This window comes from Bufo gargarizans, chromosome 5 (genome assembly GCF_014858855.1).
Source record: "Bufo gargarizans isolate SCDJY-AF-19 chromosome 5, ASM1485885v1, whole genome shotgun sequence".
NCBI classification, from domain to species: domain Eukaryota; kingdom Metazoa; phylum Chordata; class Amphibia; order Anura; family Bufonidae; genus Bufo; species Bufo gargarizans.
This window is the reverse complement of record NC_058084.1, coordinates 33,910,401-33,930,520: the sequence shown is the minus strand read 5'-3', so window position 1 is coordinate 33,930,520 and position 20,120 is coordinate 33,910,401.

Sequence of the window (20,120 nt, the reverse complement as noted above, 5' to 3'; positions counted from 1 at the left end):
CCACCCCCGATACTGTGCCACTGTGCTCTCCAATACTATACTGCAGAAACAGATACGGTAGACCCCCTGATAATAGTAGTAGCATGCAGATAGTGCCCTTCAATAATTATTGGCACACAGTGCCCTAAAATAACTGCGCCCAGCAAATAGTGCCCCTGACACTAATAGTGTAAACATAACATCCCCCAAAAATAATTGTGGTAAGCTGATACTGTGCCAAGATGCCCCCACAGTAATAGTGCTCCCAAAAGTCCCACCAATAGGAATAATTCTCTGCTGGAGCGCACATGGTAGTAATAGTGCTCCTACAGTGCCCCCACAGTAATAGTGCTCCCAAAAGTCCTACCAATAGGAATAATTCTCTGCTGGAGCGCACATGGTAGTAATAGTGCTCCTACAGTGCCCCCACAGTAATAGTGCTCCCAAAAGTCCCACCAATAGGAATAATAATCTGCTGGAGCACACATGGTAGTAATAGTGCTCCTACAGTGCCCCCCAACATGTCCCCACTGCACTGTGCCCCAGAAGTAATAATGCTCCCATAGTGCCCATTCTAGTAATCATGTTCCCTATAGACCCCCAGTAGTAATAAAGCCCATCGTAATACCCCCCAGTAGTAATAATTCTCCTTATAATGTGCCAGTGCAAAAAATACCCCCTTTTAAAGCCCCCAGTTGAGCTAATGTCCCCATAGTGCCCCCATAATGTGCCAGTATAAAATGCCCCTATATAGTGCCCCCAGTCAATGCCCCATAGTGCTCCTCTCCCCCCTTCTGCATAGTGCCCCCCATAATGTACCAGTATAAAATGCCCCATATATAGTTCCCCAGTAGATGCCCTCAGTGTCCCCTATAATCTGCAAGTATAAAATACCCCTTCTTAGTGCCCCCAATAGATGAGCCCATAGTACTCCTCTCTCCCCTTCCCCATAGTATCCACCATAATGTGCCCCAGTATAAAATGCCCCTATACAGAGCCCCCATATGAAATACCCCTTCTTTGTGGCCTCAGTAGAAGCCCCATAGTTCCCCCAATAATGTGCCAGTAAGAAGTGCCCCCATAGATGCCCCCCAATCATGTGCCAATAACAAGTACCCCCATAGATGGCCCCCAATCATGTGCCAGTAACAAGTACCCCCATAGATGCCCCCCAATCATGTGCAAGTAACAAGTACCCCTATAGATGCCCCCAAATCATGTGCCAGTAACAAGTGCCCCCATAGATGCCCCCAATCATCTGCCAGTAATAAGTGCCCCCATAGATGCCCCCCAATCATGTGCCAGTAACAAGCGCCCCCATAGATGCTCCCAAATCATGTGCCACACTTTTTTATAAAGCTAAAGTGCCATGCACAATGCTGTACTTTAAGCCTCACCAATTAATTGTGCACGACAAACATGGTAGTATGAAAACAAGTAACTGCTTTATTAATACATATAATAACAGACATAGGCGATAAAATACACAGGACAAAAATAGGCACCCAATATTCAATGGAAATATTGATAAGACTGCTATCCACCTACAAGCATGTTCAAGCAAGTACTTATACCACCCCATAAGCGACAGCTTCACAGTGATAGGATATAACAAACAGCAGCAGCATGCTACATAAAGTGCCAAGTGCATATCCAACATGTGGAGATAAAAGCAGGTTGTGGTATACTAACCTTAGAAGGTCCCAGACATCCCGACGCACGTTTCACATTAGCTTCCTCATATCCCCTTGACCTTCAGAAAGTCACCTGTGGCCGATGGCCAGGTGCATAAGTACCTGATGCTACTAGCATTAATTACTACTGAGAGCATGAGATCATTATGTACCTGGCCAGTGGCCATGAGGCAGCTCGTGCCGCCCCCTGGGCAACGGCCCACTGGGGAATTGACCTATAGGGTTTATAGCCAGTCCGCCCCTACAGTAGAGGGTAATCTAAGGCGTAGCTTGCAAGCTAGACTGTGTGTAGGCATCAAGTTGCCCCACAACCTCCTTGACGCTGGATTTGTCTACTTATGACTACATTAAAAAATTACCACACAAAGTACCAGTGACTGAACATTGCTATCCTAGTCATCCGTCTAGAGGTATGTAGCGGTAAATACATTCCAAGTAAACTGGTCCCATCCCTCCCTTCCCCAATGAATTTCAAAGCTCCTGGCTTAGGTGGTCTGCTATGTCAACCACTATATCATATAAAAGCCTCTGCGGCCTCCAACCCTTAACTGTTCCACGATACCGTTGACTGTGCCAGTGCTACACAAAGTGCGCCCTATGCTCTGGACCTAGTACCTAGTGTTAAATATGGGCCTGAGGGTAGGGGGCACAGCAGCTGTTGTGGGAGTCAAGCAGCCAAGTACCGACTGTTAAAGTAGTAACAAATGTAAAGTCGCAGTGAGAGAGAATAAATGCAAGGGAAAAGTTCAGAAACATTGTTCAATAGGATTAAACTTGCAACTACCAGAAGATAATGTAATCTGCTTTACTGAATATTTGTCAGACTTTTGATGAATTACTCCTTTTTCTAAAGGGTAGAGGAGAACCACTCATGATATAACATGGAGGAGCACTTATACGCTTACATGTTATGACCTAATTTACACATTTTCCCATGGAGCATTGCCTGAAAATAAGATCATAGATCCGATATGTCTCCTCAATAAGTACCAGTATCCCCCTAAGCAGCATCCGAGGAGTATCCTCCAGCCAACTGGTAGCCGCTGTACACTGACATGGGGACAAGAACCTGTCAGGCACTTACCTAGCCATGATCCTGTCCATGTCTGTTTTAGTAGGGTTGCTATGTCAACCAGCCAAGCCCCAGCTGGTCAACCTATCTGTGAGTCTGGACACCAATCAGTGTCCAATCCCTGAGCTAGGCAGGTGATATGTCTGGCAATGTCTGTTTTTGCCTCTGATTTTGTTTTCGGTTCCTATTAGTATTGTATGCTCAGAACAGTACTGCATTTCTGTGTACTGACTTTGGCTTGTCTCTGGATTAACCTCTTATCTATTGATTTGGTTTCTATTGTCTCTGGTGCACTAAATCTGACTTGTCTCTGGACTAACTCCTTGTCTACCGATCTGGCTGTTATTGTCTCTCCTGGCACACTAAGTTTTGCTTGCCTCTGGATTAACGTCTTGTCTACCAATTTGGCTCCCACTAACTTTCCTGGCGTAGACCCTGACTTGTACTCCTGCCACTCCTTGGCATTTCATATTTCTGATACCTGTAAGCTTGCACCAGTTTTCTGCTGCCTTTCTCCAAAGACAAAAACTAGGTCCCTAGCAGCCAAGTCCAACCAGCCTCGCGGTGGGCACTGGTGAACACTTAGGGGTAGCCTTAGCTCTACTACTTGGAGTGGTGAAGGAAGATAGGTAGCAGAATTAGAGTTTGCTGGTGGTGGTCCTGGATGGTGACCCTGTATTCTTCCTCACCTCTATCTTTTTACAGAACCCCAATAAAAGGAATGTCTACAGATAGGTCAATCTTCATTTAGAGAAGTATCTGCTTTGACTGACATGAACTCACTTGCAAACTCAACATCTGTGCACACTTTAGTTCTTTGCTAAACAATAGAAAATCTTTTGGGATTGTATTACTATAGCCTTTAATAGTCAAGTCTGAGTCATTTTCGTTAACCTGAGGACTGAACTTTCAAAGCTGGTTTCATCATCGCACTGCTGCACTGAAAACAGCGTGTTCCATAACAATTATATGCTAGAAAGCAGAAAATACTTATCAAAGGGGGAAGATAAGGTATGCTGTGTACCGCATATAAATGCATTAGTACAGTCCAGCACTCTATAAAATGTGTCTACATCACATAACTACTAAACATTCTGGAAATACCTAGGGAATCAGAATGCTAAAAGAAATGCAAGACCGCACCAGTCAAGCTTGGACTGGCCCACAGGGGAACAGGTGAGCCCCTTAGCAAGCTGGGCCCCTAGTCCCCTACCCCCTGCTCAAGTGGCACATGGCACTGTAGACTGACTTATAGAAAGGCTGTCTGAGATGCTATACAGTACATTGCCTGTGTCCATATAAAAAAAAATGGGTAGTGTGGGCAGGTAGTATACACATGTAGCTTTTCAGTGGGCCCCCAGAATAAATTTTACTGGTGGGCCCTAAGTAGCGCAGTCCGACACTGGCACCAGCTATGACATTGTCACCCAGAACATTATTGGTAGCACATGGTTAAAAAAACAAAAGCCCTTATAAATGTTAGAACCAGCTAGCGCACATCACATTCAGAAATTCTCAAGTGACAATTACAGAGGAGATCATTTTTAAAAATTAGGAACCACAATAGTATTAAATCCTATGAATGTACAAAACTGAAAAACAGCATAAATCAGGAGGTTGCATGGCGTTCAAAGTGATGGGGGTAAATGCCCCATGGTGATGTCCACAGGAGGACTGAAGCTGGGGTGTGACCCTTTACTACATCATGTAATGTGATGTCATATGTAATAGTAAATACAGACTCTAGAGCACTGGGGCTTCCTACATTTCCATTTCAAGGGTTTTCTGGCTTAGAAATTACTTTAGTTTTTAGAGGTATCTGTGACCAGTTTTATATGGTCGTATCTGACGGCAACATATACTAGGGAAAGAGAGCCCGATTTAAATGTTGGCTCACTCATTTTTTTGGCCCAGTGGTTTTTTTTTTAATCCCTATGGATGAGCAGCTCCAGCTCGAGCCAAGTCCATGTCCTCGGGAGTCCGCATGAGCTTTGGCTCCCCCACTACCCCCAGTTGTTCCCCTATTCCCGCGGATGATTGACAGCTTTTTTCCTTTACTGTGTTTAGGAAGAAAGCTGTCAATCAGGAGCTGGGGGATGGGGTGGCGGAAGCAGCTCATGAATACAAGGTCTCTTGATCTTCTGCAGTACATCCAGCACTGGTCTCATACTGAAGATTATTTATAGGGATTTTAGGAAAAAAGTTAGTGACCCAATGTTCTAATCAGGACCTCTGTCACTGCTATATGCTGCTCTCCAATACGGTAGTATAAAAATAGTGACAGAGTCGCTCTAAATGGTCATGTTGAATTACTACAAGGTTCCTACTCTATAAGCTAGAAGAACCTGGAGGAACATCTGGAGACATCTAGAGATAAGGATGAATACATGCTGAAGGCCAGAACTAGAGGCCATAACACCTTTTCCCAGTTCATAAGGAGGCTGCAAAGAGAGAGATGACACTACTATATGCAGAGTCAAGGCAGATTGATGTCCACTCTGTGATAGAGGCCTGAAGCTAGTCTGGCCTGGATGTTGTTTAGGTAATGGGTGTCTGTACTGTATTTCCCGTTGTAGCTTCTATGATGGAAGCAATTTTGGTTTTCGGAACCTCTCTGGAGTAATGGTCTCACATGAGAACTAGATAGGTCCCTTGAAGAAGTAGCTCACGTATGTGCTTCCTTCTGGAACTCCCCCTCCTGGAAGGAAGCTCACTCCCACCAAGAGGGCAGGATCAAGGTGGTTAATCCTAACATAACTAACAATTACAGATACCCCAGGTCTGGGGTATTGCAGTTGGATTCAGCCACATGACATGTTGAATGCAGAACATGAATTCACTAGTAGCATTTCTGAGGCTTTATACAAAAGATGCACATTTGCCAACACCAGTTTTTGTTGTCTGTGTGTCATAAGAAGACGCAAAAGTCTTAAAGGAAGACTCCAAGCAATTACGTATCTGTGCTGTGTCCAATGCAGACCCTGACAGCGACATTTAAAGACTAACCAGGATCCCTGTTTCATGCTCCGCCCCTCAGGCCCCGCACTAGAAATAATAGTGAATCCATTTTTCACAGAGAATTCCTTTAAACCATTTTTCTGTGCACCATTTCCTACAAAATTTCCCGATAACCTTCCTTTAGATGCTGGGGTGCACCACGAATGAGGCCAGGTGAGGCGATCGCCTCAGGCAGCACCAGGTAGGGGCAAGAGGAGGGCAGCGGAAGGGACATGGGGAATAAGCACTTTCATTGTGGCAAAGGGGTTAGGTTAAGAAATTGGCATGGGGGGGCATTTTAGTTTTCGCCTCAGGCAGCAGAAAGGCTAGGTGCACCCCTGTTTAGATGGCTGTCCCACTGCAAACTGATCCATTTGCAATCTACATAATATACTTATTAAATCCCATCAGCATAGGCATTGTGGAAATGAAACTTTACCTTGAAAAATTAAATCTTGTTAATCAAGCTTTCTATTTCAGGAAAGAAAATAGAAGAGGAATTCATGGACTGGCAAAATGCATAATTCACAAGTCATCCGTAAGATGTAGTTGGCATTTTAAATCCTGCGGGTTCATCAGGCGTAAAGCTTTCCCTTTGCTTATAAAAGAATTGTTGCATCACTGCCAGTTTAATTTCATCAATCTTAATGAGATGAAATGAGAAACCACCTGTCTGCGGATAAGAAGAGCAAGAACTTAACCGCGATGGAAACTGGGGTGGTAGGAAAAATGAAACCAGAAGTAAGGAGGAGATTTGACCATATATAGGATAAAATATACCGTACTCAAACTGAACTGATTACTGACGTGCTGCTCCCCGCAGTTACCAGCTCTGTCCACTACACAACCGATGGAGCTGCGTAGTTTTACGGCTGGAGTGCGGGGTGTCGGACCCCTGCCAATCCGATTTTGATAACCTATCCTAGGGATTGGTCATCAGTTGTTAAATCCTGAAGAACCCCTATGAGAGAAAGGCTTTATGACTGGTGCCATACAGTCTTGTTCTTAGGGTCCATTCACACATCCGCAATTCCATTCCGCATTTTGCGGACCCATACATTTCCCGCACTTCCTGGTCCGCAATTCCGATCCTGAAAAAAACAGAACATGTCCTATTCTTGTCCTCAATAGCGGACAAGAATAGGCATATTCTCTTAGTGCCGGCAATGTGCGGTCCGCAAAATGCGGAACGCACATTGCCGCTGTCCGTGTTTTGCAGATCTGCGGATCCGTGGATCCGCAAAACACACACGGATGTGTGAATGGACCCTGAAAAGGGTATTCCAGTTTTAATGATTACATTTATTTATTTAGTCAGAGAAAAGGCTGTTGAACAGTTTTCTAATATAAATCTATTAAAATTTGGTTTGTGGACGTTTATTATATCCATACAGTGGCCTCTCCATAAAGAAAACAAATGATAGGGCCCATTTTAGTGCTGTAAAGCGCATCCTTAGGACTAAACATGGTGTTAGTCATGTGACCTAACTTTCCGTTAACTCTCCAGGTATTTAACAGGTGAATAGTAGCGTATTGAGGAGCAGAACATGTACAGTATTACTACCTACAGAAGTATCACATCACGTCTTTTAGTGGGACCTCCACCGATCTAATAGTTATCCCCTGTCCTGTGGATAGGGGATAACTTACTATATCTAGAATACCCCTTTAAAGACTACAGAGCTTATTACTAGAGAGAGAATTAGGTAGTACGGAGCTATAGGCTCCCTCTGTGCAGCCATATGGCGCCAAAGTGCTTCTAGGGGAGAAATCCTCTGTAAGTAATGCGGCATCTGGTTCATTTGGAATTTGAAAAAGAAGCCTCTGTATGAAATCAAGGTACAATATATCCCCACTGACTTGTATGGACACCCTATTATGTCCGTAAGGCCTTAGATTTAAACCCTTCTGATATTATTAATCCAGTTCTTCATTAATATCCTAGCTCTAGAGTATCACACAATTCTACTTGACCCTTAACACTCTGAGCGGTCATATATATAATGACATACTGCCATGAAACTGTGTCATGATGGATAATCTGGCCATGGATCATATGTCTGTTTCTACAGCATGACGATGAGTTATCTTTAAGTATGTGAGCCATAATACTTTTATATGGCTGATGTAATAATATGCAAAGAAGCAAAATGTCCCGTGACTTTAGTGACGAGGGCCACTGCAGTTTATAAATCATTCCTGACACAAGTTCTGTACTATTTTTGTCGCTGATGACTTCTGTGATGCTTGAGAGGAAGAACTGATTGGGCATCATCAACCCATTAAAGTGAGCAACTAGGATGGTAATCAAAACAACTTGAAGGTTTGTTAACGAGGCCTACAAACCCGACTGTGGAATTTAGGCCAAGTGCCATATTCTGTACCACTGGACTGAGAACCCAGACCTCCAAAAGTCCATTCCACACTTTATAACGTATCATAATTCAATGCTTTAAAAAAATACACAAATAACGTCTTTGTCTAAAAAGGTCCTTGTTTATGCAGCGTCCTGCTCCAGAGTCGCAGTGCACTGCAAAGCACAAAAGACAGGGTTAACAAAATGTGTACACTTTGATATAAATATTGCCTCTATTGTATGTATTTGCACAAGGCATTAATGCTGACAGCTCAGCCTGTCCTGGACCTGGCACCACCCAGGACAGGTCTGGGACAACTACCAAAAGAAAGCCAGATGACAGGAGAGGTTGGGAGGAAGTCCAGCAGACATAACTTTTGTGAAAAGGATTTATAGGCTCTACAGCACGTGTCCAGAAGTTAGCCTCTGGTGCCTGGGTATGCATTTAAGCAGATTGATCACTTGTTAAAAAAAACTAAAAAAGTGAAAAATAGTTTACCTGCCGTGACGGGATCGCTCTTTGGTTGCATTATATTGTCTAAAATACATACTTAATGTATGGAAGCTTATGTCAGAGTCAGGTAGTGGAGTGCAGAGTAAAAAAAAGATTATATTAAAGAGACACTTTGGCCTAGAAACTACCTCTGCAGTCGTGAAACCTGTAACATCTGTGGAAAGTGCATTTTACATGTCAACTGCCGGTCCATGCATGCTAAGAACTGTCCTGATCTGTTTTCATTTGACTTGCCTTGAACCTCAAAATTACCAACACCAAAGAAACCTCAACCATCATCAGGCAGGAGAACCCCAGACCTGGAGTGTAACCCGAATTGGAAGAACAGGTGCGCTATTCCGCATCAGTGCACGCTGGCCCAAGGAGCATCAAAACCATGAGTACAACTACTGCACCCATCCAGCCACTTTCTCACATGCACGCCCCTGCAGCCTGGTCACTGCACTTATATAGGAAAGTACACCAACTATTAAAGTAACACGATCAGTGCGTGGCCCAAGTCCAATACACCACCATAATACCACACCACTATTCATTATTTAAACATCTTTATTTCAAATAAATATATAAAAAATCACAATACATAACACAACTAATGGATAAAAAAATGGATACCGATGTGATAGTAGGTGGCGGGACAGATACAATTCGGTCATATAATCAAATACAGAGGAGATAAATAATTACTTATGTAATTCTTATATGTGCAAATGTACAATAATTACAATATCCCCCTGAGACCACATCACTCCCCCATAGACAATAGACTGCATACAAAAGTAACAACGGGATAGCAGAATCACATAAGGAGGAAGGTAGTGACACATATACACACATATATAAATGCGCAAAAGTCCAAATTACCTCCCTATGTTCTCTCCCGTATCATTCACCTACCCCACTGTGTGAGCATACAAAAGACACAAAGCGAGTATAATAAGAGGAGTTAAAAAGTCATCCCTCTCACCTGTGTCTGATGAGCAAAAAGAAGGGCAAGGTCCCTGCGATGCAGGGCTCTACAGTGAGGAAAGTGGATGGTTAGTATGAGCAAATCATGTGCTAATCATAATGGAGGAGCTACAGAGGTCAACAGACAAAAATACACAATACAGACCGCAGTACTGATGTGTCACCGCCACTTCCCCCAGTGGCGGTGACACATCAGCACTGCGGTCTGTATTGTGTATTTTTGTGGGCATGGATGTCTGACCTCTGTGAGGTTTTACGCAACTTTGAGAAATCAACACAGATGTTGAGTGGCGATGGCGCTATTATCAGCGTAACCATCCCACTTCTGTGTCTACTGAAACGCTCGCTGCTCACAATGAAGAGGTGGAAATGGGGGAAGACAGTACACAGGGTGATAGCCAGACCACCCTCAGGTCGTCTTCTCAGCGTGAATTGGATGATGATGAGCAGTAGACGGTTGCCTCCGCTACGGAGGGTAGTACCCATAGCAGGTTTATTCCATCTGTTCAGCATGGATGGGCTGAAAAGGATGAGGAAATTGAGAGTGATCCTCCTGATGAGGACAGCGAAGTCTTGTCTGTTGGGACTCCGGCACACATGGCTGACTTTATGTTAGGCTGCCTTTCCCGTGACCCTCGCGTTATACGCATTTTGGCAAACACCGATTACTGGTTGTTCACCCTTCTCGACCCCCGCTACAAAGAGAACTTCTCATCTCTCATTCCTGTGGTGGAGAGGACTAGCAAAATGGTGCAATACCAAGAGGTCCTTCTGGAAAAATTGCTCCAAAAATTTCCAGCTGACAACGCTGGCAGCAGAGTACGCAGTTCCTTGGGCAACCGAGGAGGGGAGACGAGGGTAACACACAGCAGTTCCAACAGAGGCAGAGAAACACTCTCCAAGGCCTGGGACAGTTTCATGAAACCCCACCAGCATCCTCACCCTGATGTGCGGCCTAGTGTCACAAGGAGGGAAAAGTTTTGGAAGATGGTGAAGGAGTATGTAGCAGACCGTGTCAGCGTCCTCAGTGATCCCTCTGTGCCTTACAACTATTGGGTGTCCAAGCTGGACACGTGGCACGAACTGGCGCTCTACGCCTTGGAGGAACTGGCCTGCCCTGCCACCAGCGTTTTGTCAGAGCGGATATTTAGTGCTGCTGGGGGCATAATAACTGAAAAGTGCATCCGCCTGTCAACTGAAAATGCTGACAGGTTGACTCTTATCAAAATGAACAAGGCCTGGATTGCCCCGACTTCTCTACTCCACCAGAGGAAAGCGGCTGAACATAAAGGCACTTTAAATGTGTCTTTTATGGTGTATTGAATACACTGTATTCGCATGCACTCCTTCTACCACTAAAAGGGGTATATGGTTCAATCTCCCTTTTCTCATCCTCCTCCTCCATCATATCAACATGCTTATTAGGCTGCCCTCGCTCCTAATGTTTTAGAGGGTCAGCTCAGCAGCAGACCCTCACCCCTAAATGTTTTAGATGATAGGATCAGCAGCAGACCCTCACCCCTAATGTTTTATAGGGTCACCAGCAGGCCTTCGTCCCTAATGTTTTAGATGGTCAGATCAGCAGCAGGCTCCTAATGTTTTTGAGGGTCACCAGCAGTCCATCAATCATAATTTTTCAAGGGTGTGTATGATTCCCTCCTTTAGGTGTAATAAAGGGTGTATTGGAGCGCCGGTTCAATGTAATTTTTGGCAGCCCTTTCACTTAGTGCATAGGCTTTATGAGTGTAGGAGTCCCCCTACCTGAACAATTGTACCACAATGTGAATGAGGCCCTCCTTTATGTGAAATACAGGTTGTATCGGGAGTGCCTCTTCCTTGTAATTTTTGGCAGCACTTGCACTTCATATACAAGTAAATATACAGGAAAGAATGTTTCCTAACAATTTTTCCTCTAAATCGATTTTATCTTCGGTTTTGTGTGTATTATTGTCAGTCTGTAAAAGTGGCGTACTACTCGGACAACATCGTTCCCAGCAGCGACCTGGGAGTCCAAAATGCATCCAGACATCCTCCCCATGCTGTTCCCGAACCATTTCAATGGTGTTTCCATCAATTTCTGACCTTTTCCTATGAACCATACACCCTTCCCTCTTCCTACACCTGAGTTCCACCATCAGCTTCTACATAGGGGGACTGTCACGATCAGTGTGGGGGGAAAACTCCACACTGAACACAGGAGGGAAGGGGAATAGTAACTGGGCCTGGAAACTAGGGAAGGAACAGGTCACCTCCTAAACAACCCTAATCCGGGCCCTAACCACCTATCAATATGAATAGACCTTGAAGGTAGGAATATTCATATGCAGGATACCTGGGCCCTTATTTCCCTATAAGGCTCCAGAATAAGGTTAGGACCAGAGACAACCCATTCCTCCCCAGATGGACGAATGGAAGTCTCTGTCTCAGGCCCAGATACAAACAGGGAATATAACAAACACAAACAATAAGAAAAGACAAGACTTAGCTGAAAGTAGAAAACTGGCAACTCCAGAAGCTTCACAGAGTACAACCTACCAGCAAGTAAGAAGACAGGAAGAAAATCTATAAACCCCACCTCCAAGAGTGAGAAGAGGCTACTAATGGGGAAGGTAAATTACCAACAAGTAACACCTGAAGCAAGGGGTGTGGCATTCACCAAAACACAGACACAATAAGATTCACAAAGAAACTAGTCAATTTAACCCACGTGTTGCCAGTCTCTGATCTCCTGGTACCTGCCACTGAAACGTCCGTGACAGTACCCCACCTTCTACGGGTGACTTCCAAGCACCCAGGACCAACCTTATCCGGGTGAGATCTATGAAAGGCATTCATAAACGATTGGCATTAACGTTGGATGCCGGCACCCACATCCTCTCCTCCAGTCTATAACCTCTCCAGTGGACAAGTTATTGAAGGGATCCATGGAGAACTCGAGAGGCAACTATTTTCGCTATCTCAAATTACAAATTACCGTCCACCATGACCAGGCGGGTGGCAAGGAAGATGGCTGTAAAGGTTCCACATATTTTTTCAACAAAGACCTATGGAACACATTATGGATTTTCAGGGCCTGAGGAAGCTTAAGACAAAAAGCTACAGGATTAATAATGGCTGTGATCTTATATGGGCCAATAAACCTTGGACCCAACTTCTAGGAAGGTACCTTCAACTTAATGTTTCTTGTGTATAGCCACACAGAATCACCCACTCTTAGGTGGGCCCCAAAAAACGGCGAATCACCAGTGGACTCCTGACTACGATTGTTTATGGCAAACTCTGCCAAAGACAAAAAGGAAGACCACTCCTCCTGGTTCTCAGATACAAAATATCTCAAGTAAGTCTCCAGACTCTGATTAGTGCGCTCCGTCTGTCCGTTCGACTGAGGATGAAATGCCAAAGAAAAGGAGAGTTGAATTCCCAGACGAGTACAGAACGCCTTCCAGAACCTGGAAACAAACTGAGTGCCGCCATCTGAGACCACTTCAGAGGGAATGCCAAGGAGTTTCACAATGTTGTCAACAAATACCTGTACAAGGGTTTTAGCATTAGGTAGGCCTGATAATGCAATTAAATGTACCATTTTACTAAAGCGATCAACTACCACCAGAATAACTGTCTTTCCTGAACAATTAGGTAGATCAGTGATAAAGTCCATGGATACATGAGTCCATGGTCTGGACAGAATGGGTAACAGAAGTAAAGATCAAGAAGGTCGAGTATGTGTCACCTTGGCATGTGCACAGGTAGTACAGGCTGACACATAGTCCTTCACACACTTACGCCGCCCCGGCCACCAGAATCTACGAGATATGAGGTTGGCAGTGGACCTACTCCCAGGATGTCCCAGGATGTCCTGTAAGAACCGTACAATGATGTTCCTCCAACACCTTGTGATGCAATTCTGGTGGCACAAATGGTTTCCCAGAGGGACACGAGTCCGGTGCGTCTCCCTGAGCCTCTAACACCTTCACCTCAAGGTCAGGGTAGAGGGCGGATATCACCACCCCTTTAGACAGTATGGGACTCAGATTTTCAAAATCACCACCTCCAGGGAAACTGCATGACAAGGCGTCCGCCTTGACGTTCTTAATCCCAGGACGATAGGTGACAGTGAAATTGAATCTGGTGAAAAACAGGGCCCATCTGGCTTGTCTTGGGTTCAGTTGTTTCGTCCAACTCCAGATAAGCCAGATTCTTGTGATTAGTGAATACTGTGATCGGATGAATCGCCCCTTTCAACCAATGACACCATTCCTCAAAAGCCAATTTAATGGCCAGTAACTCTCTGTTACCCACATCATAATTTCTCTCAGCGGGGGATAGTTTTTTCGAGAAAAATGCATATGGTCGCCATTTACCAGGGGATGAGCTCCTACCCCCACCTCGGATGCGTCCACTTCCACAATAAACGGTTGTGACACGTCTGGCTGCACCAAGGAGCACAAGAGAAGAATTCCTTAATCACAGAAAAGGCTTGCAACGCTGAATCAGACCATACAGAGACATCTGTCTCTTTCTTAGTCATGTCCGTTAAGTCCGGTAATAGTTGGTGAACCCTAAAAACTGCATAAGAGCCTTCAGATTTTCGGGTCGATCACAGTTCAATACAGCACTGACTTTCTCGGGATCCATTCGAAAACTCAAAGATGACAGCAGGTAGCCCAAAAACTGCACCTTGTGTACCGCAAAAACACACTTCTCTAATTTTGCTAACAATTTATTATCCCTTAGGATCTGTAACACCTGCCTGACATGATTCTGATGTGTCTCCATGTCTGGAGAATAAATAAAAATGTCATCCAAATACACGACAACAAACCTCCCCACCAGGTGATGAAAGATGTAATTCACAAAATGTTGGAAGACCGCCGGGGCATTGGTCAACCCGAAAGGCATGACCAGGTTCTTAAAGTGCCCCTCAGGAGTATTAAAAGCCATCTTCCATTCATCCTCTTTCTTGATCCTAACCAGATTATATGCCCCCCTTAAATCCAGCTTGGAGAACACCTTGGCACCAATAATCTGGTTAAACAATTTGGGAATCTAAGAAAGAGGGTAAAGATCACAGATAGTAATCTGATTGAGTTCACAGAAATCCAGACATGGCCGAAGACCTCCATCTTTTTTTTTGCAAAAAAGAACCCTGCAGCCACTGGAGACTTAGAAGGTCTTATGTGCCCTTTCTTCAAACTCTCGGCAATATATTCTCTCTTGGCCTGTCTTTCAGGTTCAGAAAGATTATACAACCTAGATTTAGGCATAACTTTTTGATGAAAAAAGGGTCCATTCACACATCCGCAAAATGGGTCCGCATCCATTCCGTAATTTTGCAGAACAGGTGCGGACCCATTCATTTTCAATGGGGCCGGAATGTGCTGTTTGCATCCGCATTTGCGGATTCGCACTTCCAGATCCGCATAAAAATAGAACATGTCCTATTCTTGTCCGCAATTGCGGACAAGAAAAGGCATTTTCTATGAGAGTGCCGGCAATGTGCGGTCCACAAAATGCAGAACGCAAATTGCTGGTGTTCATGTTTTGCGGATCCGAAAAATACATACGGACGTGTGAATGGACCCTAAATCTGATATCATGCAAAACTTGCGACAAGCACCTCTAAGTAAGAGGGTCAGAATCAATAGCAAATACCGGAATGTTTTTTTTTATGTACTTAGTGATAACCCGTGTATGCGGACAAACTGAGCATCAATCAGGTTCACCCCGGCCCCGCTGTAGATAAATACTTCAATTCCCACAGTTTTTAAATCTAGCGCCACCTCAACAGTCAGGAGAAATTGGGTACTACCAGCAAAGGACAAATACACATTCTCTGACTCCCCATTCACACCTCTGATAGTCAGATGGGATTTAGACATCCCTTTTTGGAGCTGAATGCTTGGACATATATTGATAAAATGTCCCCTTTGACCGCAAAAAAAACATACTCCCTGCTTGCGACTCCTACTTTCGCAAGCAGATCCAGGAGTTGCTCGCCCTAATTGCATGGGTTCCTCCCTAGGTATAAGCTCAGGAGTCTCTTCACCCAAAGAGTCAAAGGAATACTGTACTTTATGTAATAGAATGTCCTGAGCGAGCGGGCCCTTAGATCTCTCTCTCAGGTGTCTATCAATACGTACAACCAAAGACATAGAGGCTTCCAAAGACTCAGGATTCTCATCCGCATCCGTTGCTCCGTTCTGTGGTCCGCAAAAAAAATATAACCTGTTCTATTCTTGTCCGTTTTGCAGACAAAAATAGGCAGTTATATTAATGGCTGTCCGCGCCGTCCTGCAAATTGCGGAACGCACACGGACGCCATCCATGTTTTGCGTATACGCAATTTTCGGACCACAAAACACACAACGGTCGTGTGCATGAGGCCTTAGGGTCACTATTTTTTCTGCAGTATAGTACCTGGGACATTGGGGGGCACGACGGGCACAGTATTGGGGGTGGCAGCAGGATGACACTGTGGGGACACCAGGATGTGGGGGTTGATGGAAAAACTGAGAAATCGAATGTGTCTGTGTTACAAACTCTGTAGAGACGAGATGCGGCTGAAATAATTTGCCATGGCGGTCTAACGGAGGAGAAGAGGAAAGAGATAGTCCACATGAAAGGAGATGTCCCTGGATGTAAGAGGCATGTGTTCCTATATTCTCCTCCATGTCTTTTTTATTATACATATATGTATTTTAAATTTGGCGACCAAATTTTTCAGCTTAGGACCCAATTTGGGGTAATTTGGGGTATTTTTTTTAGTCTGAATATGTCATATGGCCTAGGAAGAGACTGTGGGGCTCACGAAGCACCGCAGCCTCTTCATACAAAAAAACTAAACTAAAATGGAGGGAGGGGCCCAAGTTGGGTAGACAGCCCTGGGCCTATCATGCACTTAATCCGCCGCCGTGGTCATCATAGATGAGAATTAAAACTCAGAAAAATGCATCTACTGGTCGGAGAGACTGTGATTCGGTCGGCAGAGAAAAAGCCTAAGACTGGGTGTTCCCTTTAAGCAACGAAATAATCACACCCACTGTCTGGCTCTCAGCCCCAGTTGAGTGTGGACGCAGCTTAAAGTACCATTTGCACACTTCCCTGAACCGAATGAAATTATCACTCCTCCCCGAGAATCTATCCGGGAGAGCAACTTTAGGTTCAGGACAAGTCAGGTAACCATTACTAGGATCAGCCAACAGTGGTCTCTGCATCTGTGATATGGTCGAGCAGGGGTCAGTTACCTCCAGAGACAGCCCCTGCAGCTGTCCGGTCAGTGCAGCGATAACATCCATGGCTGAACTGATACAGACAACAAAATGACGGTTTTTCTGCGGTTTATAATGTCACGATCAGTGTGGGGGGAAAACTCCACACTGAACACAGGAGGGAAGAGGAACAGTAACTGGGCCTGGAAACTAGGGAAGGAACAGCTCACCTCCTAAACAACCCCAATCCGGGCCCTAACTACCTATCAATATGAATAGACCTTAAAGGTAGGAATATTCATATGCAGGACACCTGGGCCCTTATTTCCCTATAAGGCCCTGGAATAAGGTTAGGACCAGAGACAACCCATTCCTCCCCAGATGGACGAATGGAAGTCTCTGTCTCAGGCCCAGATACAAACAGGGAATATAACAAACACAAACAATAAGAAAAGACAAGACTTAGCTGAAAGTAGAAAACTGCCAACTCCAGAAGCTCCACAGATTACAACCGACCAGCTAGTAAGAAGACAGGAAGAAAATCTATAAACCCCACCTCCAAGAGTGAGAAGAGGCTACTAATGGGGAAGGTAAATTACTAACAAGCAACACCTGAAGCAAGGGGTGTGGCATTCACCAAAACACAGACACAATAAGATCCACAACAAACTAGTCAATTTAATTCACGTGTTGCCAGTCTCTCTGATCTCTTGGTACCTGCCACAGGAACGTCCGTGACAGGGACTTAGTCCCTCGTTGCTGTAATGCAACTGACCTCACGACAAAAACTCTAAAAACTCACATAACACCTTAGAAGAGACCCCGAGTGCGGGAACGGCCCGCTGCACATCCCCTGCCCTTCTTCCTGGGGCTGATCATTAGGGATGAGCGAATCGACTTCAGATGAAACATTCAAAGTCGATTCATATAAAACTTCATTTGAATACTGTACTGAGCAAGCGCTCCGTACAGTATTAGAATGGATTGTCTCCTATGAGCTGAAGTTATTACTTTGTGAAGTCTCGCAAGACTTCGGGTAATAACTTCAGAAACTTCAAGTTGGAACCGAACCTGAGTAAAATGTTTTTTACAGTAGAAATTAATTTATGAAGTTATTACCCGAAGTCTTGCGAGACTTCGCAAAGTAATAACTTCGGTTCATAGGAGCCAATACATTCTAATACTGTATGGATCGCTCGCTCCGTACAGTATTCAAACTAAGTTTTATACGAATTGACTTCGGATGTTTTATCCGAAGTCGATTTGCTCATCTCTACTGATCATCTTTCCTAGGCAGCTGAAAATCAGGAAGAAGCTTAATCAGCCTATGACTGGAGTGGACATACCTAGGGTAAGAGGTCCTAGAATATACGGTCTTTAGAACCTTTATCTTTTTTGAACATACTGATAGATAATAGTAATTCCTGAGTGGCGCCCCCGATAGGTTACTTGTTACAGTACAGCAGAATTGCAAGTTTATCTAGACATACTACAAATATTGTGTGCCCAGAGTGTTTCATTCTCCATCCAGGTCATCTCAGTCAGGATCATACTGCCCACAATAAACCTGGCACCAGCCCTACACAAGCACTGTTGGAGAGGCAAGCATAATCCTTTTGACAAAAATACACTATTAAGCTATATTTATTTTACGTGACATACCCAAGAGAGGCGGTAGAGCTTAGAACAACAGATGAAGGGGGAAAGGATTATATTTTCTGATTACCCTAGAACTGTTCCCCGTCACTGTGCACGGATATCACCTCTGCGTCTAGCAGTAGGGTGTGCGCTTGTAGCAAGGCACGCTTAGATTGACAATAAACTGTTCCCATAAAACATGAATTGTGCAGTTTATTACGTATATAATGTCAAAAGCTCCGAGAAAATACTGGAAGATGATGAAAGACTCTCCAGATCTCCGTGACGCAGTGATTAATCACTAGCAAGATCCGAGCTCCTCTACATTCAATCCAATCACAAGAACATGTAACTGGACCAGGGGCGTAGCTAGAAATGACTGGGCTCCATAGCAAAAAAAATGTATGGGCCCCCCCTCCTTTATCTCCCACCCTCACATACCTCTCAGACCTCCCACCCCTTCCAGAGCTCCCACCCAAACACCCCTCCAGGACCTCCCACCCCAACATCCCCACACCCCTCCTAGGCCTCTCACACCCATCCTTAATCTCCCACCGCCAGTCCCAAGATATAACGATTCAGACATGAATGCTCCCCCCTCCTGCCTATGTAATGGTCCAGACCTCCAGGTTCCTGCTTCCCCCTACTCCCCATATATAATGGTCCAGACCTCCTGGATCCTGCTTCCCCCTACTCCCTATATATAATGGTCCAGACCTCCAGTGTCCTGCTCCCCCCTCTTCCCTATATAATGGTCCAGACCTCCAGGTTCCTGCTTCCCCCTACTCCCCATATATAATGGTCCAGACCTCCAGGATCCTGCTTCCCCCTACTCTGCATATATAATGATCCAGACCTCCAGTGTCCTGCTCCCCCCTCCTCCCTATATAATGGTACAGACCTCCAGGGTCCTGCTTCCCCCTCCTCCCTAAATATAATGGTCCAGACCTCCAGGGTCCAGCCCCCCTAAATAGAATGGTCCAGACCTCCAATGTCCTGTTGTCCCCTTCTTAAATATAATGGTCCAGAACCTCCAGGGTCCTGCTCCCCCTTCTTCTTAAATATAATGGTACAGACCTACAGGGTCCTGCTTCCCCCTCCTCCCTAAATATAATGGGCCAGACCTCCAGGGTCCTGCTCCCCCTAAATAGAAGGGTCCAGACATCCAGTGTCCTGTTTCCCCCTTCTTAAATATAATGGTCCAGACCTCCAGGGTCCTGATCCCCCTTTCTTCTTAAAGAGGACCTTTCACTACTCTACAAACGAAAAACACTAACTTGGCAGCGGAGACCGGGGCCCCCGATACTAGCAAGTCTGGGCGCCGCCCGTTCGCCAGGTTAGGTCGTGTTGCGCTCCTCTGACTGTTATTGTAGGAGGGTTTCCCTGCGCATTCTGGCAATCGCAGCGCACAGCTCATAGCCATGATGAGCTGTCGCTGCGTTTGCCAGCAGTGCAGCAAGGGAGAAGCCTCATACAGAAAAACAGTCAGAGGGAGCGCAGACACGGATCATACGGGGCGAAAGGAGCGCGCCGACTTACTAGTAAGTGTCAGGGTGACCCCTGGGTCGCTCTGCCCACAAGGTATAGTAGTTTTCGATGTAAGTATAAAGGTCCTCTTTAAATATAATGGTCCAGCCTCCAGGGTCCTGCACCCCCCCTCCTCCCCAGATATAATGGTCCAGACCCCTCCTCC